The sequence below is a fragment of the Columba livia genome, chromosome 4 (genome assembly GCF_036013475.1).
Source record: "Columba livia isolate bColLiv1 breed racing homer chromosome 4, bColLiv1.pat.W.v2, whole genome shotgun sequence".
NCBI classification, from domain to species: domain Eukaryota; kingdom Metazoa; phylum Chordata; class Aves; order Columbiformes; family Columbidae; genus Columba; species Columba livia.
The window spans coordinates 62,661,895-62,676,981 of NC_088605.1; positions in this window are offsets into that span (position 1 = coordinate 62,661,895).

Consider the following 15,087-nt stretch of genomic DNA (forward strand, 5'->3'; position numbering starts at 1 on the left):
ACAGCTCATTAGAAGCTTCTGTCAGCATCCATGATGAGTTAAAACACAAACCTGGAATCAGTCTATAGTATGGCAGACTGATAACCTGTGTTCTTGAATTCATATTGCTACATGTGCAGCTGCATCTCCTTGTGGGAAAGACTGTGATATACTTTCTCCGCACAGAATTTACAAAAGAGATGAATCTATGTCTTGCTTTTTCTTCTCTAGAGTTTGCACTGTTTGCATGATTCTATGTAAATGGTTGTTCAATGTGAACGTGGATAGATGTTGGATACTTGACTCAAAGGGCAGAAATAACACTATGTGCCCACATCACTCAAAATGAAGATGACAATGTATCTGGAGTCTATTGAGCTAAATCCTGTGATGTGCACTTTGCTTAAAACTAAGAAAAATCTTGATTCTTCCTCTGAATTTTATAACTTTTCTTAAAGACATAACTACTGCCTTGGTGTTGGTATTCTGTCTGGCAAGGGTTAACCACCTGTAGAGAAACATAGATCACCTAATTTGACTGCGCAGAGGAGCATCTGGAACGACCCCCAATATGCAAGGTGAGTGAAAAGAGGCACAAGAAAATACATTCATGAAAGGAAGGAAGAGGGATATTGTACTGTCTGAGTTGCTGATTCAGGCCCCTAAGGATGCTTAAAATGTGGGTGTAGCACTTGATGGAATTCAACACACAGTGTTTAAAAAGGCTCTGGCAAGTCTTTCACCCTTTAAATACACTATTTTGGATGGGTATGAAAAAGTTAACACTAGCTGAAACTGCTTCTGATCAACGTTTTTTAAGACTGAAGTTGCTTGCTCATCCAGCTAATAAAATACCAGTAACAGGCTGAAATAATGAAATATTTTATTAGCGAAGGCTCAGCAGAATCTCCTCAATGCTATGAAAAATATTTATAAAATGAATTTGAAGGGCATCGTGGCCCATTAATGTCATCACTCCTGACATATTATCAGGACACCATACCCCAATCTAATATTGCTTAACAAAAACTGTCAGCTAATTCCAGGACTGGATAACTACTTCTTAGCAGAATTTGTGTAAAGGTATTTAGGTGAGTTGACTGAGGAGAAGTAGAAAAAAACAGCTCACTCTAGAAACGTGGAATTCTTCTTATTCTCTGTATGTACTAACATGTCTTAAATGGGAAGAGAAAAACAAAACAAAAACAAACCACAAACTATTAAATGCAGCAAGGAGGAGCATATAAAAACATTAATTCTATTGGTCCAATGACCAAGAACTTTTTAAAAGTGCTGAATGTAAATTTATGCATATTTCTTGAGCTTTACTTCCCCAAAACTTCAGGGCATTATGCTAACCATAATATAATGTATTATTCACCTTACTGATTTTTGATGTAATTTCTTTGTATTATCTGTGATTGTTCTTTGGGAAAATTATACAGATGGAAAAATACAGCATTCTATGGACAAGCAGATCCTGGAGCAGATTTTTTTTTTTCTCTCTGTTTGCTTTTCCTCCCTCTGTCTCGCAGTTTTCTGGCACATGCTCAGAACCTGTACCCCCAGCTGCACAGCAGACTGACCTGCTCTGTCTCCAGGCTACCCCCATCCCTGCTCCTGGCTTTGACCTCAGGTGCATGTTCCTCTTCATGTATGGGCTCTGTGCCTTGTGCTACCCAGGCATGTTCAATTTCAGAATACTAAATCAGCACAAAATGAACCAATTCTTGTTATTACTGTGTTGGAGAAGCTTTCTGCCAAGCAGAGGCACCAAAACAACCTGGTAGAGGGCAGAGGACATGCCAGGTGCAGGGAAGGAGCTCACAGCAGTCAGGAGGAGGTTTTAACACTGAGGGTGGGTTGGCTTCTGCAGACCTGCACCTGTGATATGTTGACCTGGTGGAATCTCTGAACTCCTCTCTGGGGACTTCTTAATCAGGGCTGAAATGACACAGAGATTATGCTGGAGCTAATGTACCTTCTGGAATGATGCTCAGCTTCATTTTGCTGCCACTATTAATGTTGTAGAATATTTTTTTCCCAGGAGGGGAATATTTCGCTTCAGCAGGGTTATTAGTTTGAAGGACTGTTTCTTCACACAAGTGGTCCTGCTTAAATAAGCTATGTTTGACAGTGAAAGCTACAGTGTGCTCCTGTGTTTCCCGAGACTGCATGAGGGTAGATCTTTCTGGGCTATTTCTATTTCCCGTCAGATTAATTTCAAGGAGTCAGGAGCATTAACAACTCCTTCACTTGAAGAGTGCTGGCAAGGATTTCTGTCTCTCCCCCTCTTGCATGCCTTTAATCATACCTTAGGCCCTGGGAGAAGGCTGCAGACCACTAATACTGCACTAATATACCAAACTGGTAGTATCCCTGAATTACCTGGGCAACAGAGAGGAGGGGACAAGGTGTGCTGGATAATGGCACATTCAGCTGTGCTGACATCTCCTGTACTTTAGGAGGAAAAAGATGCTTTCACCAAAGGTAGAGACTTCATGGAGGTGTGAAGGGAAGGGCAAGGAAAGGAGGGAGCAAAGCTCTAGATGATCGCACAAACTCACTGAGTGGAGCATCAAGCTTGTAAACACAGGAATTAGACTTAATGCCCACAAATAAATTGTTGACTGCTTATCAGTGTGCTTGCCTTTTCTCCTGGAGATCAGAACTCTTCCAGAACCTCATCCAAAGAACACAGCATTTTCCCCATTGTTTTGGACTCTCTCACAGTATGTGCAGACTTACGTGCAGGTTGACCAGGAAGGTCAGCCCTAAGCTGTGTATTCCATGGGAACATTTGTCATGCTGTTAAATAATAACCTGTACTGTGAAAGATGCTTTGTTTGAATTAGGTCCATACATGTTAACTAGACTGGGACCATTCTTTCTGCATATATTTAACAGCCAGAAAACCTTCTTTATATCAGCTGTTATATAAATTACCAAGTATGTTGAAAGAACTTTCTTGTTTTGTGCAAAGCTATTTTGCTGACTACCTCCTATCCAAGGTGTTCCTATGCTGATAGCATCTTGTTCTCTTAAGAGAATTTCTTGTAAAGAGATTATGTCAGCTTTTTCTGTTTCAACATTTTTTTTGTGGTTATAACTTTAAACCATTTATGTTCTCCATTACAAATTCGATTATTTGATTTGCCATCATTCACCTCTGTAATATGTGACCATTTGATATACTATACAATGTCATTGCCAAGATTTAACGTAACTGTAAAAAGACTAACATATTCAAAAGCTATTTATTTGATGATGCTGGTTTTCAGAGGAGTTAATATATCAATATAATCCTGAGAAACATACTGGAACACTTTGCATACTTTGGCATTTTATCTTTAGCCCAGTTTCTCGTTAAAAGACTCTGTTTCCTGTGTTGCAAATGAATTACTTATCAATCAAATATTTACAACAAAAATGAAAGAAGGAAGGTTGAAGTAATAGCGATAATTAACAGAGTTGTGGATAAACCAATATCATAAGCAAGAAAGACTGGGAGGGTGAGATTTTTTTTTTCTCCTTTCATGATATGCAGATGTGGCTAAACTGGAAAAAAAAAAAAGCTTTTTTGGCCTTGAAAAATTCCATTACTGACCAGTCATCATATCCAAGTTTCCCTGGCTGATTGAATCTGACAGGATCACAGCCTATGGGAATATGGCTCCAGGCCAGTAATTTTTTTTGTTCTTGTCAGGCATACTCAAAAGGATAAGGCCATCTGCTTTCCAGCAATTAGATACTCCCCTTTCAATTGTAATATACTGTGACTCAGATAATTTATTCATCCCAGGGCAAATGTATACACTTGCAGTATGGTGGAAATGAAGAGAACTAAGGCTGGCAGAGGCATAAATAGTTCTGTTGCCTCTTGTCCAGATCACACAGCTCCCCAGCAGCTCACCTATGTTGTCCCTCTAAATGAATCCACCTTCCCACCTCGCTTCTACTGCTTTGTCATGTAAAAGGCAGCTATCATTATCCAGTTACCAGAGGATTTCCAGAGGTCCCTTGTTGTTTGGTTTAAATGTTTTCAGCAGTCCACGAAGATCTAGGTAGATGGTGGGATTCGGAGTGGTAATATGGGTGTTCACGGGGAAAGAAATAAGAAGCAGATACATCACAAGTGATTTGCCAAATAGGGTATCAAGGAAACCAAATTAAACAGACAGAAATGTGGACCAATAAAGAGAATAAAGGAGAGTTTTGTAGTGAAATGTGTCATGCAGCAAATAAGATTTGTTGCCATTACTAGCTAAAAGCCACAGTCTTTGCATTAAATGAAGGAAAGGTCTTGAGATGGCAGCTCACCACTGCCTCTCCTGCAGGTGCTGGCTCCAGCGGTGCTGTGGATGTAGGGGGAAGCCTGATCCCTCCTGATTGCCCCCAGGCAGCAGCAGCCTGGTGGGTGCCCAGGGGCTGGGAAGATGCTGGTGAAGGTTGCAGACCTCCTCAGGGCACTGGAGAGGGGGAAGCAGGCTAGCAGGAAGCAATGCACAGATAAGCCCACACAAACGCATGAGTGATGAGGCAGGGACCTGCCATGACACTGCACCCATCTGGGGAAGCCATGGGGATGGTAGCTGTTTGTTGCAAACTCCCTCCACAGTCTTCTTCCTGGAGAAAGGCTGACAGCATCAACCTTGGGGCCAGGAGGGCATCTGGATGATGAGCATGACACCAGGCAAAAGTGTTAGCTATTAATAGGTTTTCTTATATAACAATTTATATTGTCATTAACGAGGCTTGGCTTTACTAATTTGGATGTGGAATGTTGATAGTATTGTAGCTGGACTAGTAATTACTGCTTGTTGTATTTTGATTAGGCTGCTAAAACATCAATCGGGCAAACAGAAAATTCTTGGCTCCATGTTTATGGCATGTTCCCTTTTTCCCAAACAATGTTTTGAGTGCAGCTTGTGGAAGATCTTTCTGCTTTGCTGGGAGTTAATTCCATGTGGAAATGAAAGCTTTGACTGACTTCTTCAAAAAACAGTGTAGAAATAGCCAGGTTTAAGGGTCCCAGGTGATCAGGACACTAAGGAAAGAAGTCTTGTGAATCTTAATGAAGCCTCCAGAAATAAACTGAGTTTGTGCTCATAACTGCATTTCTATAGAAATGCTAATTATAAAATTATTAAAGAGCGAAAGGTCAATTAAAAATTTCTCTGGAGGAGAAGTCTGGTTCCAATATCTTTCTTCAAGATTTGGACAAAGTCTGATACAAATCTGATCAGAAGTCTCTGGTTGGTGATATACTTGGTAATAGTAAAATAAAAGAAAATGTCATAGCTGATCTGCTTCAAATGTTGGAGAAACACAGAAGAGTTTAACTAAATTTAATTAAAAATGTGAGTATTTTGTCTTGTATTTGACAGTTTGTCCCAATTACAGTGTGTAATTTTCATGAACACACATTGATCAAATATCACTGATGGAACTGGTTTTAGCAAATGTGTATCAAAGATACATATACAACTATTCCTAGAAAACAGTCTTAGGGTTATCATTTGCATGCATATGGTAGGAGATATGGAAGATGTGAGTCGGAAATTAAAAAATATCACAGGACATTGATTAGAATTTAGAAGATCAGTTCCAACAGAGCAGGTTCTCTAAATTAGAGTGCTCCTGGGAGAAATTAGAAATACTTGGTCATCACAGAAGTCAATATGCTAGACCCTGTACTTGTGTGGATTAGCACTGAAATCAATAAAGCTCTTACAGTTTGTCACAGCTTTTGGTGGTGTTAAATTAGGGTAATATTTATGACTACTTTCTAATGTTCCATCTTTCAGAAATGTGTAGATGTCAGAAGAGGCTGTGTGTTGTAGAAATGCATCATGAAACATTGAGCATGAAATGGAGGAGACTAAGGGTAAAGACACTGTTATGGCTGAACGTACTTGATCCAAAAGTACTTCAGTAGCATATTGTCCCATTAACAGGCTGAATCTTTAAGAGATGAGAGAGTGTATGGAGCCTTATTGCAGCATTTTCCATCTGCTAAGAAGTTAGATGTTGACATTAATTCCATAGGCTCATGATTTAGCACTCTCACACCTGATGTTTTGTACGTGCCCCCTGGCAACCATCAATTGCAGTGGAGACTGGAATTTGTCTTGCTTTAGGTGAAACAAAGTGATATTTACTGAAATATTAAACAGGAGAACAGATTGCAAAACCCCAGGCTAGACATCACGAGGAGCGTCAGAGACATCTTCAGGGCAATTTTTTTCTACTTCACTTCATAAGTAGGATAAGGTAAATACCTACCCTTTATAAGCAAACATTGCTTTATATAAACCCATAGGCAGAAGATATTTACTTACAAAAGAAAGTTAAAACCTGATAGAAATGTGACGTATATTACCTCTAACTTAATGGAAATGTGAGAATTCATTTTCATTTTATGGAATGAACTTGCTTCCCACAAATTCTTCGAAAATACACTATTCACTTCAAAACCTCCGGTCTAGCTGAATTGAGGTTACAACCCTAAAATGTTTCCTAACACTAATCTCACATATTACCAGGGTGATAATAACTTTCTTCAGCTGAGAGTGGTGTAAAGTGAACAGTAAATAGGATTGCTGATCTTCCTTTTTTGTTCCTTCAGTCGCCTTTTCAGATCATACATCTTGGTTGACTTCCTCTATCTGTTTGCATTTTATAAAGTCCAATCATAAAACTTTTTTTTTCTTCATGTCATGTGTGGAAAACTCATAAGCCTATTCTGTGCATTCTTATGTTGGCCTTCAAAAAGTTATATGGGTACTATCACGCAGCTAAATGTCTGTATGCTTATTGTGCCTTTATTTGTGCCTGATATAAATTTAGCAATTATCATCACTCATAAATAACAATTTCGTTAATTTTGCACAGTGCATGTCATAAACTAAGTTTTAAAATTATGTTTTATTAAAAAAAAATTAAAAGTAGAAGTAGTGGAAATTAATATATGTGAATGGATTCAGATGTTAATTGTCTAAGCTACAGTACTTGTGTCATGCTTACCAAAAATAACAACTAAATGTATGATATGTCAAGATTAGGCTGCATTCTTTGATTTACTTAATTGTTTCCCATCATTAACTTAGTTTTGTTCTCAACCTTATACTTCAGTGAAATGTTTTACCTCTTCCTACAACCATGCTAATGCTGTCCTGTTCTCATGATTGTACCAGCAGTACCACTACAGTAAGATATTCAGATAAGTTATTCCAAGTCAGAAATTCAAATTTCTCTCAGTTTTGTGTTTTGTGCCTGATTTTTCTGCCTATTCTGAGCTCAAAAGCAATGTTTAGTCTGCTCTGTTTTTTGCCATCTCCTGTTTTCCAGGTGACTTCATGGAATAACTTAGAAGTAGGGCACTATGTAATAAGGCTGAGATTATTAGAATCCATTAAAATACTGTTAATTTCTCATTATGTGGTTTAGCTCTCTAAATGATTATACTGTAATCAATAGAGAAGCCAACTCCAACCTTAAAAAAATGTATTATGTACCAGTCATTCAGTGACAATATTTATTCACCTATGACTGGTGAATGCTGTTGACACAGAAATATCTTTTGCACAGTCATACATAAAAACATGAAAAAATCCCATATTGGTGAGTCAGTATGAAAAAAAAAAACACAACATTCCCAGAGAAGCAAAGTTTGTTCTGGAGGCCTCTGTATGCAACTTATAAAAATATTTACCTTGCTCAACTGTTGGAAGTAGATTTTAGATCATTGTCTCATCTGAGGCAGAGCTTCAAAGCCTCTCTGGAAGTATTAAAGGATGCATTCAGCCTTGATGCAACATGAAACGGTTTTGTGGACTCCTTAGGTAGTAAGAGGTATGGGTGAGGATTGCATTGTTGTCTGTCATCTTCTTAGGGTCATGGTCTAGTGCTAGAGTTAAGTTATGGTTGGACCCGATGATTCAATGATCCTATGATTCTTATTTCATTGGTACAGCATTTACAGTGGAGTCCAGCAGGTAATGGTGATTTCTGTTCTCGTTGTTTCTGTAATCTGGGTTATCCAGGGAACTTTCTCTGATGCACTACTCTTAAGAGCAGTGTGTTCTTTTATCCAGTTATTCCTGTCAGAGTCTCTCTAAAACTTTTCAGTGGGTGGAGTGGTTTGAAAGGGCTATTGGTCTTCAGGGTAGGTGGAGGATTTTGGTCAGCCACTCAGGTCATGGAGGGTACAAGAAAGATTAACGAGGTACTGTTAAGACATTGGGTAACCAATACATAGCTGCTAGAGGTTACTGAATTAGTAAGCAGCCTCCTGGGAGTATAAAGGCCTTTTCCAGGATTTGGTCATCTGGAACTGGGAAAGGATGCCAACATTAGCAGCACAGTACTTGAGCTTCATGCATTAATATAGCTCCTTGTGTTTCTCATCTTATCGAGGGAAAGGATGTGGTGAACCTGTTCCTGTACTGAGTATTTGTTTTGTGCTATTTCTGTGACATCTTAAACCAATAGCTTTGTGCAATGGTGCCCTGTGGTCACTGGTGCGTCTGGAGTGGAGACACCTCATCTATTCACTTACCCCACTGGGTGTGTATTGGGGATGAACTCTTCTGTAGGTTTCAGGAGCTTGGGAAACTTTACTGTTGATGTCCCTTTAAGTGGTGCAAAAGCAGAGACATTTTCGCTCTCACAACAAGGTAGATAAACTGGGATTTTGGTAAGAGTGAGAATTAATGACTAGGGACTGCAAACTGCCCTAAGAGTTTAACTAACTGGAAGCATGCTCCAAACTAAAATTTGTGTAAACTATGGAGGAAGTGCAAGATATGGTGAATATTTCATATTTTTGTATGACAAGCATTTTATATTTTCACTGTTATTATTACTGAGAAACTGTGTGGTTCCAGCACTATATGACCCTCTATAATCAGGAGTGCCTGGAGGGCACCTCTTATGTGTGACAAAGCAGAGATCCTTCTGTTCATTCTTAGCACATTTCCTTGTCAGCAGGTTTGTTTTTAACAACATTGCCATGAAAGAAAGAATAACAACACTGAGAAGTTAGCAAGACCTCTTTGGAAATCTGTAGAATTTGTTTGTTTAGGACCTCCATAATTGCTCATGCATTTTGCTCCAGATTGAGGATCTTGAAGCCCTGTGTCTGAGAAAATAATCACTATCTTATCTAAATTAAAATCTAAATTAAATCTATGTGCCTTGCAATTCAACCTTTTCTTTGTTGTGTCTGTTTTATTGTTGGGCTGAATTCACTCTTGTTTCAAATAAGGTGCAGAAATGCTAAATTCTCAAAAAGAATCAGTAAGAACAAAGCTATCCCATTCAAAGGAAGAATGAACAGAAATGTGAAGAGCAAGCCGAGGTATTACATTAACCTACTCTTGTCATTTTCCTTCCTTTTTACTGGAGATGTGACATGGCAGGAATATCGGATACTGCTAGTGCTGTAGGTTTTAAACTGACTAAGTAAAACAGGTAGATGCTGCCTAATAAAATAAGGAAAATAGGTAGATGTTGCCCACTTATTTAATTTAAACATTTCTATATAAAGGTAGTGATCACCTGGGAATCTAAACGTGATATTCCTCTTTATCTGGCATCTACCTTTCAAACTGGATGAGTAAAGTAGTCTGAACATAAAGTATCTCTGAAGAGGAAATAAAAAGAGGGGGTAGTAAACACCATCTGTCTTCCCAACTATAGACTAAATCTAACAAATGAAATGTAAATAAAAACATTGACAGTATTTCTTTCATCAAAAGTAAAGATACTGTGATTATTGACAAGTGTCAGGATCTGCAGATCGGTCAGACCATTCCCATCCCACACAAGTCAGAAGTGACTGACAGTTCTCTCCCTCATACTGTTCTGGGACCAGCATTCCCTGTGCTCACATCCCATGGGGCAGGAATGGAGAGGTCCTTCAGGCAGACACTGCCCTCTCAGGGTGTATATTGCAGCTTTGGGAATTCAAAGTTCAGCATTATCTGAAAATTGAAAAGGTCTGCTCAAGTCCTGATTTTCCTTGTCTGTCTTTGTGTAAAGAACCTTGTATATCTCCTTGGATAAGTATTATGAAAAATCTGTGCTGTTTTAGTGCCTAGCAGGGAACTTATTTGTATTCAGTTTACAGTCAGGAGTAGGTTATGGTAAAGATTGCTTAAGACTACCAGAAGCAGAATGCTATAGTATGTCTAATTAAAACCAAAGTGTACCAGCTGCAGCTGGCTGAAAGTATTTTAATATTCTGTATGTCATAGTAAGTAATGCAAATATATACTGTTGTTAACTTTGTTTTGATCTAATATTCTTCCTATTGGAAACAATGGTTGAGGAGCTCTGGAAAGTTTGGTGTTTTGTTTTGTTTTTTTGGGGGGTTGGTGGTTTTTGTTTGTTTGTTTTTAGTTTGTTTTCTCAGAACTGGATGGGAGAAATCTAGTAACTGTTCTTTGGAGTACAGCATAAAACCTACAGTCAGCAGTTGAGCATTGGCTCATAACTTTTTAAGAGCTTTTTTCATGCTGTGTTGATGTATAAATACAATTCATATTTTTGAGTTTATAGTGAGCCTGTAGGGAGGGGAGGTAAGTCTTTCCAGAATACATTGCAGTATTTAAAATAGAACATAAAATAGGTTTAATAGTTTCAGGGAAAACGAAAATTGTAATAGGCCGTGTTCCTCAGATGCATTGTGCTGGGTCCGACTGGGAAGAATTTACCTTTCTTCATGTTGTCCTGTATGATGCTGTGTTTTGAATTTGTGTAAAGCAGTGCTAGTAACACACCAATATTTTGGCTATTGCTGAATGGTGCTTGCACAGAATCAAGGAACTCTCTTTGTTTCACTCTGTCCCCTCCAGCATGTAGGCTGGGTTGGGCAAGAAACTATGATGGGACACTGGTGGGACACCTATCTGGAACTGGCCAAAGGGATATTCTGTACCAGCTCACGTCAAACTCAGCAACACAACTGGTCTGGTTGTTGCTTAGGCATTGTCTGGGCATCAGTCTGCCTGTGGGAGGTGGTAACTGGTTGCCTTTGCATCACCTTTTTTCCCCATTTCCTTCAGTTATTAAGCTGTCTTGACTAGTGAGTTTTCTTGGGTTATGTTCTTCCCGTTCTCTTCCCTGTCCCACTGGGGAGAAGTCAGTGGGGATGTGGGTGCTTAGCTGCTGCCCAGGATCAACGCACCACAGCTGCCGAAACTCTGTAGTGTCATCCACAGAGGCAGGTAGAAATGTGGTTGTGAAGGATATATGTGGTCCTTAGCTGGAATATCTTTAGACCAGGAAACATTTGAAAATATATGGATTATATTTTAAAACAAATGTGAAAGAATACTCCTACAAGACCTAGCTGGTTTTCTGTGGAGAATTAGCTGTGTATGAATCATACATATAGACAGAAGAATTTCAAAAGTTTACTGGTCACTATGACAAACATACTGCTAGTACAGTTATGTGCCTTTGTGTTGAATATAGGTGAAAATAAGTCAACTGTGTATTTTACTACTTCTTATTTTTTGACAGTGAAAGAAAAATGATTTTCTATAGGATTACTATTTCTCTTCTTCTTTTTCCAGGTATGATAATTGTGGATAGTCCCTTAAGAAGAATTACAATGGAAGAAAGTAATTGGAATCTTCCAGGAGCTTGTTATCCACAATCAAAGATTAAATATATGTGTCTTGAGATCAACAGCTGGAATCACCAGTAAGTTTATTTAATTTGCTGTTTATGTTAAATTTTGTTGTAATTGTATTTCCAATTTTATTTAGTTTCACTGAAAAATATTGATTTGGATATTAGATGTTTGGACTTTAAAGGACAGAAAAACAAAACAAAGCAGCAAACAAACAAAACTCCACCTAACTCTCACTACCAAAACCCAATAAAGCAGTTTCAAAGACAAAATACTTCAAAGCCTAGAAGTTTAATAGTAAGAAATAAAAAAGAAACAGTTTCTATGTGATTCAAGCATTCAAAAAAATCCAGTGGAAATTTAGCTAGAAAATGAGAAAAGGCACTCGATGCATGTACTAAACAGCCAATTAAGTATCATTAGTGAGTATTTTTTCCTTTTCATGTTGTATTATGAAACATCTAAGGGATAGTGGGAATGCAATGACCTTAGACACAGAGAGCCTGATTTTGTATTTTATCTCTTCTCTTATCATTCATTGAGTATTGCCCATCACGGGAGTAACTGCATTTGCTAGTTGCTTAACTATTACTTTCTGCACTCAGATCAGCATCATTTGGTTCAAAGAGACGATAAGGCAAGGTTTCAAAGAGAATTTCTGAGAATCAAACCTGGAAACCATATATATTAAACTTTGCCTTGAATTTACTTTGGAAAACAGAGTTGTTCCTTCCTCTGAAATTCAACAATCATTGTTTCAGTGATAGGCAATGATATCTTGGATATATATTCATCTTTCAGGTGTCACAAAATCTAGATTTTGAAACAATTGTTTTAAAAAGAAACATCTACACTCTCCTAGACTTTAAGTATTGATAAATGCCCTATCTCTGGGGCTTTTTTGTTTGTTTGTTTGTTCTGTTTTGGTTTGGTTTTGTTGTTGTTGTCATCATAAGAGGGAGCTGTTCAAAGAACTACATTTTGTGAATGAAGAAAATGCTCAAGTTAACATCTTTTGATATTTGACTAACTTGACTAACCAAGCTTATTCAGTGTCTAAAACAAGTTTACAGCTATTCAAATGAACCTTAACTTTCTAAAACGATAAAAACTTACAGCCTGTAAGAATAAATTGTAGTGCATTTGGCAAACTGTACAGTTGGAAGAGTAAGTACAGAGTTCCCCCTTTGTGGCCTAGCCATAGCTGCACACTGTGGCTAGGAATTGCATCATATTTTCCTTCTCTCTGCCAATGAAAGTGTTATTTGGGAGACCCTCTTGTTACACAAACACAACACCCCAGAATTGCCAATTTTAACCTGCTGTAATACTAAAGTGAATGACAATAAGTGGTAAGGTAGCAGTGTTTACTGAATTGATGGTTTATTTTAACCTGCATCCTTTCTTAGCGAAGTTCCTTATATATCACAGCACATGTATGAGTGACAGATGCAGGCTCATTACCAGCCTTATGAGAAATGCTTTCCTCAGGTAACATTTTCTCTCTCTCTGTAGTACATATAACGGCTAATCTGAAAGAGTATGAATTCTTGTTTGTGAAAAGGTCTTTATTTTAAGGGATGGGACTCTACTGTTATTTTTATAGCCATAGTATCTACTCTAATTTCCCTTTTCATTGACATTTTCTTTCGAGTCGCTGTATGTTCTTTGGTAAACTGAAGATACCAGTGTTTACTTTTTGCGTTCTACAGAAATACTTACCTGATACAGGTCTCCCTTAGGTAACAAATTAATACCTGAGGTGCTGCCAATCTGGAACAACTTATGTTTTTGCTGATTAATGTACAACACGTAGCCCTGTTTCTAGTTTGAACTACACTTTCAAAGCCATCTTTGAGCTGTTCCTTTAAGTGCATCACATAATCGGTGCTTTTTTTGCTAGGCTGTGAGAAATCTGCTCTCTTCTTCAACCCAAAGGAGTCTAATGTCCTTTACTGTCTGCTCCTTCTGTACAGCTCTGTCAGTAAGTAACAACATTTTTCATGTTTGTTTCCTAAAATATCTGGTATTCTCTTTATTTTGTGAATAGATGTAAAGATTTTTACTCTTTCTTTTCCTGGCCACATTTGTAGTGGAACTATCAGAAATACTTTGTAATTAAAACAAAACAAAACACACACACACAACAAAACCAAACCTTCAGGTATTTGAGTCTCTGAGCAATGCTTAATGCAAAATCCAGTAATGAAATTTAGCATGCTCATTGAACTCCTTTGAGTTATACCCATGGCATCAGCCAAATGCCCTCCAGCCACAGTCACTTCTGTTATGCACAATGACACCAGCTGAGAAACATGTGGAGTGTCTTCTAAAGAAGAATTAAATATTCTTACATCATCTTGAGACAAAATGTTTCAAAGTTTTCTCTCTGGCACAATGCAGATCCACACTGCTATTCTTGCAGCTTTGTAGCTAAATATAAACAAGTCATAGATCATAAAATCATAGATCCTTTCAGTTGGAAGAGACCCTCAGATGCATGTGTGTTTAATTTCTTCAAAATGTATATAGGAATATATGTATAGCAGATGAATCTTGAATAAACTTCAGAGACGTGTTTTTATGGACCAGCAGGAACTCCCTTATGGGATATGTGTTAGACATTTTAGTGTATACCATGCATTGTAGTGCTGGTCAGCAAACAGCAATTTGTCTGATCAGCACAAGAAACAAGTTCAGTAACCAGTTACAGATGCAGTCATTGCATGACAAAATTAGGAACCCACTCATTTATAGAAATAAATATATTGTTTTGGAGATGTAAATCTTTAAGCTTCAATCAGTGTCCCACCAGAGCTTACGCAAGACTGCCAAAAGGCTGCTTTAAAAACTACAAAGTGTCATCAACAGCATGGGAATTTGGATTTCAAAGTGCCGTCTTGAATTAAATTATTAACCCAGGAACTTCATCACCCACTCTCTGTCCTTGGATGGCCTCTGTAATGACTTTGTTGATTTCCTTCTGATCAAGAAGAAAGCACTTGTTTGCCTCTGCTTCTCTAAGAGGTAGATGAGACATGGTAATGGCAGACATGTTGCCATCTGTGAAGGCCAGCAAGTTGGAGCTGAGACCACTGAAGAGCAGAATTCACTTACAAAGCAGAAAGGGATCCTGTATGTGCTTGGGAGCATGGCATGCTCTGCTCTCTTGAGGGCAGGGCAAGTTTCCTCAAGCTGTTGATATGAGCTGTGCTGGTGGTGAGAGATCATTTTCTCACATCTTCTTATGCTGGTGAGAAGTTACTCTTACAAGCTGAAATTAGTCCGGCCAGGTGAAGGACTTAATTACAAGTTGTTTTTGAGCATGTATATGTTTTTAATACACTATAAATCCAATTTTCATTGTTTCAAATTGTGTTGAGAGATTGTGTATTCAGTAAAAGATAAAGGAAATATAAACTTTTCCAGTAACTGGTGTGTTGTAATGTATGCTGCACACCATCTGA